The sequence below is a fragment of the Hyperolius riggenbachi genome, chromosome 9 (assembly GCF_040937935.1).
Source record: "Hyperolius riggenbachi isolate aHypRig1 chromosome 9, aHypRig1.pri, whole genome shotgun sequence".
NCBI lineage: Eukaryota > Metazoa > Chordata > Amphibia > Anura > Hyperoliidae > Hyperolius > Hyperolius riggenbachi.
Window position 1 is genome coordinate 193,360,923 of NC_090654.1, and position 16,799 is coordinate 193,377,721.

The following is a 16,799-nucleotide window of genomic DNA, read 5'->3' on the forward strand; positions in this document are numbered from 1 at the left end:
TCTGACGCTGCATGAAATGCCCCTCAAGAGGAATCTATATAGGAGTAACAGGACAAAAACTGCGCACAAAAATGAACCATCACCGCTTTAAAATGACTGAGGGTAAAATGGACACACCAGTGGGCCAACACTTCTGTGAACAAGGACACAGCATGCAAGATCTCAAAGTACTTATTCTTAAGGGTAACTTTAAAAATGAACAAGCAAGAAAGATTTCTGAGTACAAATTTATGAAAATGTTCAAGACATTAACAGAAGGGTTAAATTGTGGAATGGGATTCATGACTCCTTATGCAACATGATTTACTTGGCTTCATGATCTTCAGAAACCTGCTAGATTTCATGTGTGCTTGCATGAGCTCACTGGCTCCAGCTTGCTGATCACCTGACATCTAACTGCTAAACAGCAACCAGCACAATTGCCATCTTCGTGTTTGCTGTTTACCTGCATCAGTTTTTTACTACAGCTTACATCTGTAAATATGCCTGAAGAAGGGGATTAGATCCCAGAAAGCTTGCATTATTTAACTTTATCAGTTAGCCATTAAAAGGTATTACTTTTACAAGACTTTGTTTTTATCTACCTACATATATTGTTTGGCTAACACGGTACAGAAACATTTTTACTACTGTGCTGTAATATGTATGAACAGAGGCGCCAAGCAGAGTAAAACAATGTTCTAAAAATGATAAAAAGAGGGAAGTCAAGGTGGACTTACCTCCCTCTGGTAGTGGACATATACTCAAATGCAGAGTAAAAAATATACAATTTATTCACAGCTCCATAAAATCGCAACGCGTTTCGCGGTCAACATTTCCGCTTCATCAGGCAGTACAGGAGCATATAAAACTGGTTCAGATCCATAAAGCGTGTGATCGCCTTTGTGAGCTCACACGCTTTATGGACCTGAACCAGTTTTATATGCTCCTGTACTGCCTGATGAAGCGGAAATGTTGACCGCGAAACGCGTTGCAATTTTATGGAGCTGTAAATAAATTGTATATTTTTTACTCTGCATTTGAGTATATGTCCACTACCAGAGGGAGGTAAGTCCACCTCGACTTCCCTCTTTTTATCATTTTTAGAACATTGTTTTACTCTGCTTGGCGCCTCTGTTTGTACATATTACAGCACGATTAAGTCCACCCCTGGTGGAGGGGTTCTTTCCCCATTTTCCTATCTACAGAGAGCAACTTTTATACCTGAGTGGGGTCAAGTACTAATACTCCCCCACCTGCCTGCCAAGTGGTTGCCTGATGGTAACCCACCTTTGTGAGTATAAGAACCTTTGACATTACATTATATATTGAGCTTACCAGACAATATTGCACTATTGGGCTCTTGGTGTCCTCTGTTTTGTGTTTACAAATTTTTACTACTGTATTCATTTAATTAAACTCTGTGAGGATTGGCCCATGCCAAAGGGCCGCAGGGACATTTAAACAAATATACAACTTTAATGAAGCTGCACGTGACAAGAAAGCCCCCTTATTTGGCTTTTAATATATCAAACCTAGATTGTAAGTCTGTAGTGCCTCTAAGTATACCAGTGCAGTGCTGGCACCTATGGCATAGCAATGTTCCATGGACTGGAGTTCCTGGAAACCTACAAAAAAAAACTAGTTCTTTTGCTCTCTAGCTGTGTTCATTCCCTGCAGACAATGCTGAATCCCAATGGTTGTCATCACTTGGAAGCTTGGCTGGCCATTGCGCGATAATGGAAGGTGCAGATAGCAGGAAGGGAAATGCTGTCTTCAGGTTGAAGCTTGCACTTTATTAATTCAAGGAAGTAAAGAGAAAGCAGAGAAACACAGATTCCAGCGGGAGGAGTGGAATCACAGTAACTAACTCACACTGTCATCTCAGCACAGGAAGTGCTACCATATTGATTTTTTCAGCAACTTTGCCAGGAAATGAGCGAGATAACAACAGCCATGTTAGAACAATGCATCCATCTGTCTTTACACATATACTGTGTAGGCACAACATGCTCCATGTACATTTCACCTCTGATCATTCAGAAAGGCTGGGATTGGAAAACACGGCTTTGTTTCAGCCACTGACATCCCTGGAATATCAGATCAGGGGTGGACAAAATCTTTAAAGACATAATTCAGCTTTGTGCTTTTTTTTAAATGCACATTGTGTGGATATGAATTAAAAGTTACATTGTACAAGGTGTTCTGCATTGCATATAAACATTTTAGAATTTTTATTTTTTATTACCTGACTTTCTGGCTTTACAAAACTGTCTTCATGTGCCATTGTCAGGTTCCACTTACCTGACAGAACAATAGTCTGTATTTCAACCAAATTCCACCACATATCCCATCGTAGCCTACATATGGTAGTTGAGGAGGAACTGGGAGGGAACACCAGCTAGTCTTCACTGTAAATACAGTGCATTTCACTTGAACCTGCAAAGCTACTCTCTATGCTGACATATTTACTCTTTGTGGTCAGCTCTGCAGCTATGGTTCTGTCTCATCATCAATATCTGTCCAGTGTTGCTGACTCTATTGACACTTATAAGTTGCACAGGTGCACAGGCTACATTCAGCTTAGATAATAGGATAACAGAGGCGCCAACAGGATAAAAAAACACTAAAGGAACTTAAAAACCCATCTTGGTAATATAGGAGGTAGTGGTGGACTTACCTCCTCCAAGCAGAACATACGACTATGGATTTTCAGTCAAAACAATTTTATTGAATACTCCAAATAAAGTGCAACACGTTTCGCAGGGTACAATCCCGCTTCATCAGGCAATAACCGATAGGAGTAAACAGCATCTGCCAGTATCATCAACGCTGAGCGCCTCAGAGGCTTGAGAAGCAGGGCTGTGTGGATTTTCCTATTGGCTGCCTGGCTGTCCCTAATGGCTGTCTGTCAATGTTACCACACAGAGGAAGCATGGAAAGAGTGAGTTATCGGCTGCTATGAGCTGGAGAAAAATATCAAAAACTTTTGCCCACTTTCGCAATTTCTTGACATTTCCTGAGCCATTTACCGCACAAGTCTGTAATTTACCTCACTAGTCGGTAATATTCATTTTCTGTGCAGTAATAGGCTTAGTGAATTGGAATTTGGTAAGGTGATCTGTAAAATCAGCTGTTTTCAGCTTTACCAAATGCAGTAATGCTTAGTGAATTGAGGCCAATGGGTTTTACTAACAATGGTAACTCCTGTACAGTGAACTAGAGCTTTAAAAATAAGATCTTTTAGTGTGCTTCTGAAAACTATAATCATTTATACAGTTGTTTCCAATTTCCCTGTTTTAAAAACACCCCGAGTTCAGCTGAACGATCATTTTTTCTGCGGACTGGAAGTTGCTGGCTCATGGATACTTGCTTTCATTTGTATAGAGTAATCAGTAATAAGAATAAGTTCCAAAACTGCTTAAAACTCTGGCTAAGTATTATTCTGTTAGGATTCATTCTCACCACTTATATGATTTCTCCTACTTTTTCCCTTGCACTGAATGTTCTTATTGGTTTCCAATAAAAAAACTGTAAATTAATATTTATATTGTTTCAGGCTAAACTCCTGCAGCCTCTGCTTGGGCAAATGAGGTGCATTATATCGGGGAGGAAGATCCGCAGTAAATGCCTAGCTCTGTGTATGGATGGCAAGCCAGTCAGCATATTATCAAAATAGATCACTGCTATTATAATCACAGCTTACTTGCTTGACCTAACAAGCCCCCAGTGCACATCGCCTACGCATTCATATTCCAAATAGCTGGAATATTCCAAATATCTTAATAGACAAATGTGAACTGCACATAATCCAAATCATGTAAAGTATAAGTGACTTATAAAGTGAATAGCTAAGTCATAATAACCAAAGCAGCACCAGATTACCCCCTGTTCAATAAATAATACAGTAGTTTGTACACATAAAAGCACTTATATAGATTTGGTTTTTGGCCTGGTGACTCTGCCTGCAAACCCACTCACTGCTGTCTAAGGCTGTATGCACGTAATGGCATTACTTATATGTGTTACGGCCAAAGCCAGATAGGTGGGAACCGGCCAGCCATTGCTTCTCAAAATGGCAAATTTAGTTGTAATACCAATATTAGTTGTAATATAAAGTCCAACATTGGCCAGCCCATGTGCAAAATGGCTTTTCTGCCATTTCACTATTTGCCAGGTGTCATGTCACTTTCTTGGACATGAGAGAATCAGGGCTGTGGAGTCAGTACAGAAACCATCCAACTCCAACTCCTCAGTGTATGAAACCTCTGACTCCAACTCAGACTCCAGGTACCTAAAATGCCTCCAACTCGTTGACTCCGACTCCTTAGTTTAATACTTACCGGGATTGTGGGTTTGTAAACATCATCCGACTCCTCAGTTTATGAAACCTCCGACTCCAGGTACCCAAAATTGCTCCAACTCCTCGACTCCAATTCCACAGCCCTGCATAGAATCTGGAGATGTGGGAAGGTTAGGGTTAGGAAGAGAAGAGGGGAAGGTTAGTGTTAGGCACAGGAGAGTAGAGGTTAGTGTTAGGCACAGGAGAGGAGAGGTTAGTGTTAGGCACAGGAGAGGGGAGGTTAGAGCTAGGCACAGAAGAGTGCAGGTTAATTTTAAGCAGAAGAGAGGGGAGGTTAGTATTAGGCAGAGGAGAGTGGAGATTAATGTTAGGCAAAAGACAGGTGAAGGTTAGTGTTAGGCATAGGCCTGCAGGTCGCACATTTTGTAGAAAACACTTTTTTTGTCACCTCCCCAACCAAGGTACTCCTACATTTGACTTTGGCCACATCTTTTGGCCACTTCCTACATTGGCCAGCCAATCTGGGAACTGACCACACTTCTTGCTTTGGCCATACATACAGTATACACAACATCTTTGTTATGTTATTTAGACAGAAATTCTTAAGCTGCGTATACATGCAAGACTGAGGCAGCCAATAATGACCGCCTCAGACAATAATCTGGTGTGTGTACAACAGCCCACAATGTCCAGTGCATCAACTCAGCCAAGCGACGGCTGATTGATTTGGCCATGCCACACATCCCACCTATCGCTGGGCATCATGTGTGCGCACTCCATCGTCCCTCCACCTCCTCGCATAGCAACAGATCGCATCATCAGCTTTACAGTTGACACGCGTCTGTATAGTCTGGCCTAGCGATGTTGCCTGAGGGATCAGGTACCGTCAGATCCCCGATGGGCAACATCAGTCAGTCGACAAGTACGGGCCTTTGGAGGACTGGAATAAAGGAAATGGATTGAAGAGAGATGAGATCAGACCTGATGTACCAATAACAGATGAGATGGTAGATGTGAGTCATATTACAGTTATATTTAAAAGCGCAGATCGAGGGACCCAGGCGAGGGAGGGAGGGGTCCGACCCCCTCCCCGCCGCTAGGCCCAATACCCCCGTCCTGCCCGCTACCCCTCCAGCTCGGCGGCCCCCCCACGGGAGGGGGGGGGGCGGAGGCGGCAATTTTTTCAAAATTTGCCTCAGGCGGCAAAAAGTCTAAGGCCGGCCCTGCGCATGACATCACGTTTGACTCTTTTTTTTAACACATACAATACAGGAAAACAGAAAGGGACTTCAGACAATTTCTTAGCAGGACTATTACTATTTGTACTTATGTTTATCTGATTATGGGCACTTGTGGTTCTCAAGTAGCGTGATCTTTGCTACAGTAAGGTGCGTAACTAACTCGTTACCATAGCAATGGTCATGCTACTTGAGTCAATGGTCATGCTATTAAGCAAGTCGTGCTAATAGTGTAACTTGGCGGAAGGAAGGGCAATATTAGCATACGATGTGTGTGCACGGCAGTATTACCGCTATTATGTGCATCAACCCCTACGTTTCCCTACAGTGGTGCAGCAATAGGGGATGCAGAGGGGCCCCTGGACCATAGGGGTCCCACTAGGGACCCTCCATCATTCATTAGCTTTTTTTGTGCTATGTTGGGAATTAACTCCTCATTATGTGCATTGCATAGTGGTAATCCTTAAAAAACTGTTTCCTTACTGTAAACACACCTCTCTAATACTGCAGCTGTCTGTAAAAATTGCACCCAGGGCCCCAAGCTCCTTAGTTACGTCACTGGTCCCATATCAACTCAGGTTTGCTTTAATACACCTCGCAATAATAATTATATATTTATGGATACAGTTTATTCTTTGTGAATTGTTTATCTTCTCTTTGTTTTGTGAGTTAAAGAGAACCTGTACTGAGTAAAAATATTTAAAATAAACACATGAGGTAACTTCAAGTGAACATTACAGAGTTACCTTGCCATCAGTTCCTCTCAGAAGCTCACCATTTTCTTCTGACAATAATCCCATCTAGTTCTGACAATATTTTGTCAGATCTGAAATATATCAGTTGCTGTCAGTAAAATATCAGTTGCTGTCAGTGATAGCTGAGAGGAAAACGGATGTACCAGGTAATGTTCATGTTTCCCTATGGCTCAAGTGGGCGATGTTACAGTTTAACTGTGTGCTGACCAGAAAGCTGTTATGGGGTAATGGCTATTTTCAAAATGGAGGACGGAAAATTCCCTTGATCATAGTGAACAAATAGGACGCGGGACAGGAGAAAGACACTGAGGAGTAGACTACATGGAAGGTAAGTATGACTTGTGTATGCTTATTTTGACTTTTATTTTCAGTACAGGTTTTCTTTAAACTCACTGTGGCTTCTTATATTTTATCCAGTTAGCATATGGTATAAATTATGTTTGTTCGTTTTTACTGTAAATGAGCATAATTTCATTAAAATAAATTTGCTGTAAAACGATAATGACTCCCTGCTTCCAATTTAGCAGCCAATAGCAGAGGTTAGAGAGCCCAGAGGTTAGCCATATTTTAAGAGAACCTGTCACACATCCATGCCAGACCCAACAAGTTCTCATACATATCATCTATCTTCAGTGCTCACGAGCTCAACAATCCTACCTTCCTCTTCTTCAATTCCCTCTGATATATGATGGAAAGGCAACCTGGTGAGAGTAGATGTGACAGATCTCTTCCCCTTCTCAATTCAGAAATTCAAACAACGATTGATAAGCGGGGGCCTGGAAGACGTCGGCAGCCTGCCACTCAGCAGGGCTGCTAAAATTGGAAATTTAGTCGGCATGTTACAGTGAGGCTCAGGCGTATGAAACATTTTTCAACAGGATTCATATGTTGTAGATCTTAGATGACCTCAATCTGCCTAGAACTCGGCTTTGAAATGGCTAGCATTCTGGTTTGACAATAGAGCCATGGGAAGCTGAGGAAAGACAGTCTGTGCATTAGAAGACTGCTCCCAATGTGTCAGAATAAAAACTCATTTGTCATAGGCACAGTCCTCAGCTTGTTTAATATTTATCTTTGTCTGCAGTGCACAGGGAGAAAGATTAACAAAAAACAAATAGCCCGTGTCACATCTGGGCACCAAGAGGCCACTCTTCAGCTCAGAAAGGGGACACGAGGCTTAAAGCAGAATTCCATGTACAGTTGTAACAGCAGCAGTATGTAAATGAGCTACCACAGTAATTAATTGATATGTAAACATATAAAATATACATATGTCCCCGATTAATAAAGCTTTTACAATGCATTTCAGATTTTTCCCTCTGAAGAAACTTAGGTTAAGTTCACAGTGGTCAGTTGCATAATGCATGTGTTATAATGAGTGTAAACTGCAATGGAACCTGGGCATAGACTTTAATACAAAGCCTGGATGCAGCGAGTTAGACTAATGCAATCAGTTACACCGAAGTACTGTGAACAGCCCCATAGAACTGTATCAGCAGTGAGTTGACATGTAGAATTATTCTGCAATGCAAGTGAGCACTGTGAACTAGCCTTAAAAAGGAACCTAAAGAGAACATAAAATAAAGAGTTTCACTTTCTTGGGGCTTCTACCAGCCCCCTGCAGCCGCCCTGTGCCCACGCCATCACCATCACCACAGTGAGTACGTTTCTATTTCGGGTGACAGATCCAGTTGCCGGCCACTGCGCCTGTGCGGCCCTGGCTGTGCTCGTCCTCGATCATGCTCCCATCGCCGGAGCGTCCTTTGCATGCGCAGTATGAGATTTTCAGTGACCAGTGACAGGCTCCGTCACCAAAATTGAAACGTAGTCACTGGCGGGGGACCGGAGGATCGTTCCATGATGGCGTGGGGAGTGGGAACAGGGTGGCTGCCGGTGGCTGGTAAAAGATAAGTCAAACTTTTTTTAATGTTCACTTTAGGTTCCCTTTCAAGCAAATCCTTTCAAATAAACTGATGAGATAAATGAATTAACTTGTAGTCCTATTCCTAAATAGGACTTCCTTAGAATCCACTAGTCTTATCATGTATTCAAAATAATCCTGAAGTGGTTGAAAAATGGGAAGCCTCTGGACTATAACTGCAGAATTGCTTTAAAGAGTAACTGTCAGGCTGCAGAAGCTAATTTAAACCTCTAGTCTCCTGTGTTAAACAGTTTAGAAGGAAGCCAAAAAGACATTACTGAAGATAAAGATCTCTCTTACCTTTGATGTGTGCTTATCAGCACAGCTTAGACCTAAGCAGGACGCAAGCCGCATAACATACTGCAAAGCATTCTGGGGCCCTCTCCTCGGCTGCTAAGGAGAAGACGGGATCAAGTTTCAGCAGATTCTAAAACTCAGTCCAGCCACAGCACAGATAAATCTTGGGGCAGCGTACACTGCAGGAGTCCGCTATTGTTCCTAGCCACATGGCTCATTAATATTCACTGCAAACTAGTGTTATTCAGTATGAGCTGTTCTGTGATCAGAAGCAGGCAGGACATGACGACACATTTGGCTTCACAAACATGGAACCTGCCATGAGCTGTCAGGAGCATCATTCTCTGCATATACTATATACAAATTCTGTGAAATCCAAACGTGGACAGTGAAATGCATATGTAATGTAAGTACAGCCAATCTTTAGCTACTGATATATGTGTTTATTTTCTCTGAGACCCTATACCTAACAGCTCCTCTTTAAAAGTTTAAAATCAGCCCATTTAGCCCACTTGTCTAACTTTCTATAGTCCATTCAATCACCACTGAGGGAGCGTAGAGAGATGAATGGATAGGACTGCACATTTGGCTTGCCCATGACGCTCTCTCTGATCCAGGGGCGGTGAGATCAGTGCAGAGCTGGAAGAGGTGATAAATGGATGGTTCGGCCAGAGCTCCAAGAGAAGGAGGCAAAAGGTGGAAGAGTTGATTATGGGGGATTGTGCCACTAGATCGGGATGTTGAATGGTGCAGTTCTACAGGAAGACAGCAAACCCCATACATTCAGGTGTTCACTGATACAGCTTGTAAACCCCATTTGCCCTGCTAAAAAGCGTTTATTTACAAGCATTACCTCCTTGATCAGCAGTCTGTACACTTAAAGAGGAACTCCAGTGAAAATAATGTAATAAAAAAAGTGCTTCATTTTTACCATAATTATGTATAAATGATTTAGTCAGTGTTTGCTCATTGTAAAATCTTTCCTCTCCCAGATTCACATTCTGACATGTATTACATGGTGACATTGTTACTGTGGGCATGTTATGTAGCTGTTTCTAGCTGTTCTGGCTGTTAGACAGCTCTAAACAGCCATTTCCTGTCTGTGAACATTGTTACATTGTGGCAGTTTGCCAGGAGTACCGCGGTATTCAGAGCCTCTAGTGGGAGTGGCTTCAGCACAAAATCAGTCACACAGCACCCCTGATGGTCTGTTTGTGAAAATCATTCTATTTCTCATGTAAAAGGGGGTATCAGCTACTGATTGGGATAAAGTTCAATTCTTGGTTGGAGTTTCTCTTTAAGGCAGCCATACACAGGTCGATTATGCCACCAGATCGACCAGCAGATAGATCCCTCTGTGATCGATCTGATCAAAGAGGGGTCTATTGGCTGCCTACACTGCAAACAGATTTTGAATCGATTTCACTATGAAACCGATTCACAATCTGTGGAGTTGCCACTGCTGCCGCCATCTCCTGCATACATTACTTGATCCAGTCGGCGTGAGTCCCCCGGTCTCCACTGTCACTTCTCTGCTCTGGACTTCAGCTTTACTTTACTTCCTGTTGGGGGAAGTTTAAACAGTAGAGGGCACTCTACTGTTTAAACTTCCCCTGACAGGAAGTAAGTAAAGCCAGCCAGAGCCCAGTGCAGAGAAGGGAGTGCGGGGACAGGCTCCGGTGGAACAGGTAATGTATTGCCTCTAGCGTCGGTCATCGGACATTCGAACGTCGCTATTGATGCACTCCCGACCCGCCGGCGATCGAGCAACATTTTCCACGTGGACAGATCAACGGGATCGATCGTTTTCGGGCGGAAATCTGTCAAACGGTCAGCGTTTGCACATCTATTTCACAGCAGATTTAGCTCACAGTGTTGGTACCAAAAAAATCTGATTTTTTGATGAACCCACCAGCTGTTTAAATCAATTGTTCTTCCTATATTTATTCTTGTATGACACGCCATCAATATTCAAGAGAAATTGCATGTGAGATGTCTCCTGCCCTCTGTAAACTCTTATGTATGTGTTGGGGATGTTTTGTTGAACAATGGCGCCAGATTCTTCACACATGTACAAACGTTTGATAATACTGACAAATATATTCACCCTTGCTACATCCTCAAGCTCATGACAAATGTGTCAGAGCTGCTTATTAGCTATCATTAGACATGCCACACACAAGAAAATAGTTCCTCTAATACATAAGATGCTGATACATTTCAGTTTACTGTGGTTGGGGTGGGATGGAGATGTAGCACTAGGGCTCCTACAGCTGCAAAAGATAGATGCTATCTGTGACCATGATTGCAGCCTATCAAAGGGAAAGGCACACAGAGTGGAGCAATTAAAAATAAATTACTAAGTACATAAATAACAGAAATTTTAAGGCTTTCCTCTCAGGCCTACAAAAATACCTGTCTCCAAGGGGCATTAAACACAGCTTTCAGTTGCACATACTGTACTGCCAGATGCATCTGATATCAGAGGAACATACTCAGGGTCGGCGCTGCCATAGAGGCAAAGGGGGCAATTTCCCCGGGGGCCCCAGACCTCTGCAGGGACCCCTGCGCCACCAGACCTTATCCCTGTCAATGTTTGTCCCCTCCCCGCTGCTCCTGGAGGCCCCTGCACATGCACATTATCTGAACATCCTGGCGGGCAGTGGCTGCACTGTCTGTGCACTCTCTAGCCACACTGTCTGCTTCCTCTCTATTACTCGAAACATATTTACACATAACACACGGCGGATAGAGAGGCAGAGAGTGCGGCTAAAGAGTGCACAGACAGTGCAGCCGCTGCCTGTCCTAGCTCTGCCGGTGCGCTGTGTGGGTGTAGATCAGTGCCGGATGGAGCTCTTCGGTCTTGCAGAGCGTGGGTTGGATGCTGCTGGCGCTCTTGCTGCACTCTCTCTAAATGGCAGCAGGTCACTCACTCGCTGCAAGAAGAGTCTTCTTCCTCCGCTCTTCCTCTTTATAATATTATCTACTGTGCAGGGGCCTCAGGGAGCAGTGGGGTAGTGCTTATCAGAGGTGAAGGGGGGGGGGGGATTAGAGGGGCTCCCTGTTTAAGCTTGCCCCAGGGCTCCTTAAACTGGCATAATGTATACCTTTATTGGGCCCTGGTATTCATGCTTGTTATAGCGATAAGTCTTGGTATTTGAATTCAACATGGTTAATTTAAACACCCGAATGCTCTTGTCCACAGCTATTTAGCACCATAACGAGTAGAGGTCAGGAGGAGTTCACTGCCTTGAGTGTCAGGTTGCACTTCATGTGACTCCAATACTTCCTCCTGACCCTGTCCACTAATTCGGGTGCTGAACAGCGGTGGTCGGGAGTATTCAGGTTTCCAAATTCACTATGCCAAATTAGAACATCAACACTAACAGCGATTTACCGCTTGCATCAAGTTGCATTTGCAATTTTTCTGGTTTTTTTTGGAAGAACTTTTGTCCACATTTTTGTGTGTTTGTATGCTAATTTTGTGATTTTTGCCAGCAACTGGCAGAATCTTCAGTAAAGTAACAGGTCTTTCTGCTGCTGCAACAGATGGACAAAAAGGCAGCATATGATGTGTTGAGATTTCCATGGGCAAGCACTTCCAAGGCCTGACCCTTAAAGAGGGATTGCCAGCCACAAAATCATATTCCATTTACTCACTGATCTGTGTTTATTATGCAGCCTGCAGCCTTACACTGCATTGCAAGCATTCCAATCTATTCAGAAATGTTTCTTCTGTAATAGATCTCATCTCTAATACTGTATCTCACTCAGCCTGGCTCTATTTGTTCCATTGCCTATGAGAAGGAAGCTTGCCATCAGCCCTCCCACATTCCTGCTCCTCACTGGCTGAGGGCAGTTCAGTGAGCTGCTGAAATCGGATCTATGCTGTCCTCACATGTGTTTACAAAGAAAGCTAGCTATGACAGTGCAGTTTCTAGGAGAACAAGAAAAGTAAGGGAGGAAATAATACCAGTATTGGTTTTAGGCAAAGGGAATTAAAATTGCAAATGCTTGGAACAGAATTCTCTTTATTTACTAACCATAGGCCATAATAGGGATTACAGTTAAAGTGGTGCTCAGACAGTAATATAGGTGAAAGGACGAAGCCCAAATGACTATAAAACAGTGTAATTCAGCTGCCAGCAACAGTTGACAGTCTGAATTATGTATTACACCACTGTCCACAGCGACCTAGAAGGGGAATTGTAATTAACGCCACTGGAACTTTTGCAGGAGCAGGGTGAGCTGTTTATACGACACTGGGTTACCTCTACGCAGTGTATGTGACTGACTACGCAAGAGACTTTATTCTTGTAACGAAGATCCCAGCTTTTACCTTAGCTGTAGGGACAGCATTGATTGCTGCATGATTTTTGTAAGTGGATTTGCATGAGTGTGCGGAAGTTCATTTTGCTGTTTTGCTTGCCACACCCCTTCCAGCACTTCCCCATTAAATCTACAAGTGTTTAAATGTCCTAGCTCAAGGTGAGGAGCCTGGATTTTATGTTTTTTTAAAATTGTATTTGATCCTTTGTGGCTAGGATTTTATCTAGTGCTCTCCCTCTTCCCCTAATAGTGATCTTAACACACAGCTTGCTGGTGTGTTTGCATGGTGCATATGCAGGTACTAGCAGCTCCCTTGCAAGTTTAGTTAGATGCACTATCTGTCCCAGGAAGGACGTTAAGGATATGTGCTCCTATTCCCTAGATAGGTTTTGATGCGCTGAATGCGTGCATATTTGTGCTATGCATGTTACAGGGCCAGAGTTAGGACACATACAACACTTGGCTACCTCTACGCGGTGTATGTAACTATGTAAGAGACTTTATTGTTGTAACGAAGATCCCAGCTTTTAACCTAGGGACAGCATTGATTGCTGCCTGATTTTTGTAAGTGGATTCGCATGAGGATTTGCATGAGTATGCGGAAGTTCATTTTCCTGTAGACCTGTTTATCAGCTTTACCCTGCGCCCAAATGTACGCCACTACAGTGTTAACTGGCCTGTTAGAACTCAATGGGATTTCTTGTACCAAAGTAGGGTTAGAAAATGCAGGCTAAATGTCAAACATGTGCTCAATAAAGAACAACGAATTTGAATTGTATATTCTGACAATAAAAATGTTGAATGCAAGACGGTATTATTTCCCTTAAATGCTCTTTACTGCAGCATTCAGGCTGGCATAGGGAAAGGGATAGTGCAAGCCAAACACTTAACTGACCTTACCTATCCAATCAGCAAGCAGGGGAGGAACTGTGGCCATGGTGGGATGACGAGCTACCGAAAAGAGAAAAAGATGGGCACTGTTGATTATGTCAGTTGTTCTGTATTGCTGGACTCTCTATATCACAGGCTCAACAGGCTGACAGAAGAGCAGATTATTTATCATGAAAAGACAAATCCCATTTATATGCATGTGAAGTGCATTTAATTGTGTGTTTACCAGCCTGCCTGAAACTAAGCTTCAAAAAAAGCATTACTCTTTTACCTCCGTCTTCATTTTCTATAGATAATATGTCACAGAAACTCAATTTTCCCAATGTCCTTCTCAGAAGTCCTGTTCTTGTTTCCTATGCCCAATCTGAGAATCACCGTAATTAAATTAGAAAAGTACAAATCCAGAGGGATCTATACACCAAATCTAATTGTATGTTAATTACTCTGCAGGGATTTTGTGGGGTATTAGCCTTCATTGATTTAATATGGACACCACTTTAGGTCAAATCCGTTCTTGGTTAACCTGCAAATGACCCTTGTAAAGCAGACGTTTAACTTTGTGCTGGCAACTCAACAAACCGTGGATGAAAACTGAGGAAAAAAATGTTGGGCAAACTTGACTATGGCGCTTGAATATCTAAAAGAATATTAAGTAAAAAAATATCTCTTTTTTATGACTGCACATAAGAGGCTGCTTGGAATTTATGTAACACCAAGGCTGCATACTTTAAAAGATACATCAATGTCCATTAAAATAAGCAGAAAGTGTAGCACTAACTTTAATGTGGCTGTCTATGAAGCCTCCTTTCATTCCGTCTACTCAATTGTGCATGAAAGGGGACTTGGGAAATTGGGATGTTTTTTTTTCCACTAAAGAATACAGCCTCATTAGTATTTCACTGGAGCTCCGGTGAGGTTCAGGTTATCTACATCTGTGTTCTGACATATTCCCAAATCAAAACAGAGGTCTCAGTTGCATAAATATGCAAATCTTCCAAGTGTTTGTCTTTTTACTGAATTGGGGACAGTTCTGCAGCTGCGTTAAAGAGGAACTATAAGATACATCACTGAACTGGGCAGTGTGAGAGAATAATATTTGTAATTTAAGCCTGTATAGAATGTCTGCCCTTCAAAGTTATTTGGTGCAAAAAGTTTTAATTGTTTCTGAAGTCCATCTCCAGGCAGAAATCAAAAACTTGTACTTCTCACACAGAACCCTCCCTTACCGCTGCCTAACCTTAAACCCCCCTTTCCTGTCGCCTAATCCTAAACCCCTCTACAACGTAACCTAACCCTACTCTCATCTTCCTGATGCCTAATCCTAAAACCCATCTTCCTGATCTTCCTGATTCCTAACCCCAACCCCCCCTTCTTGACACCTAATGCTAAAACCCCCCTTCCTGACACCTAACCCTAAAACCCCCTTTCCTGACACCTAATGCTAAAACCCCCCTTCCTGACACCTAACCCTCAAACCCCCCTTCCTGACACCTAATGCTAAAACCCCCCTTCCTGACACCTAATCCTAAAACCTAATGTTAAATCCCCCTTCCTAACACCTAGCCCTAAAAACCCCCTTCCTGACGCCTAATCCTAAAACCCCCCTTCCTGATGCCTAATCCTAAAACCCCCCCTTCCTGATGCCTAAACCTAAAAAAACCCTCCCTAACTTTATAATATTGAAAATGATTTTGAAAACGTTAACGTTCAAAACTGATCTATTTGTAAATACTAATTGTTAACCTCTTGAGAACCACAATGTTAAACCCCCTAAGGACCAGGCCATTTTTTGTAAAATAGGCCACTGCAGCTTTAAGGCCAAGCTGCAGGACCGCACAACAAGTGACCCCCCCCCCCCAGGGCCGGTTTAAGCAACAATGGGGCCCTAGGGCAGAATAAGCCTGGGGGGCCCCCCCAACATATACCCCGGAACAAAAATCGGCATTAGGGGACCTTTTTTGCAGCTGGTATAGTCAGGGTGTGAAGTCCCAATCGGTCAGAGCTCCACATTCTGGCTATCCCAGCCTGCATGGGGGACAAGGGGTTAAAAAGTTTCAGGAGGGGGAACCCCACATAATTATTTTTTTTTTAAATTCCCACACTCTAAACATAAAAAAAAAATTGGGAAAATAGGAAAAAATGACAGGGATCTTCATACAGCCATATTGCGCTGTATAGCGATCCCTGGCCAAAGCGCTGCGGCTGCGTATAGACCCCCTGGAAACCCCGTCAGGAAATTGATTGCGCTTTCGTTTGATACATGTAAAATGACACTACCGTTAGGTTTGCTACTAAAAGTTACATTTACCGCATTTAAAACTATACTTTTTTCCTTCTAAACTTTAAAATCGATTTTCTCAAAAACTATAAGGTCTTTTTGAAAAATTGTTTTTTCCTCTTATTCCTAATGATCTCCTTAACATATCCTGCAAATTTAGGGTTTCTAGCGTTTAAGGTGGATTTGCTATTAACCATTAAATTCGGCAGGTTTTTAAATCTGTTTTGTTTTCCTTTAAAACTTTAAAATCGATTTTCTCAAAAACTATAAGGCCGATTTGAAATTTTTTTTTCCTCTTGTAGCCACTGGGGGCCCCTACAAGCTCTGGGGCCCTGGGGCAGCTGCCTCCTTTGCCTTAATGGTAGCGTTGGCCCTGCCCCCCCCCCCCCCCTCTGTCTGTTGGTGGGGTCTTATCCCCCCCAGATGTTTGTTTATTTTTTAACAAATATTTTTGTTATTTATTTTTGATTAAGTTTGTTATTTTTATTTCAATCCCTCTCCCCCCCTCCCCCCACCAGCCAATCAGCGTGATCGACTGTCATTGGCTTCAGCCTACGACAGCCGATCACTTCCCAGCCTATGGAGGGGACAGCCGTGACAGATCGCAGTGCTGTATGGCGGTTTCGCCGTCCAAAAGTCTCAGAGTGGCAATCGCCGTTGGGAGACTGAAGGTGGAGCGGAGCTCCGCCTACCAAGCAGAGCTGTGCACGCAGCGTGCCCGTGATCTCCTGCAAAAGCAAGCCCCAGATCCTGGGGCTGCCGCCATGGCCATGCCCATTGGCGTGACGCAGTCGGCAATAGGTTAAAA

General features: G+C 43.0%; 1 protein-coding gene across 1 annotated transcript in view; it reads left to right on the forward strand.

Moving 5' to 3' along the window:
- Nucleotides 1-445: 445 nt before the first annotated feature.
- TAFA1 (TAFA chemokine like family member 1) overlaps nucleotides 446-16,799 on the forward strand; it is a 647,736-nt gene continuing 631,382 nt past the window's right edge. The window contains exon 1 of the mRNA XM_068253830.1: nucleotides 446-551. The gene's annotated coding sequence lies outside the window, so the exon portion shown is untranslated. The remainder of the gene's footprint in view (nucleotides 552-16,799) is intronic.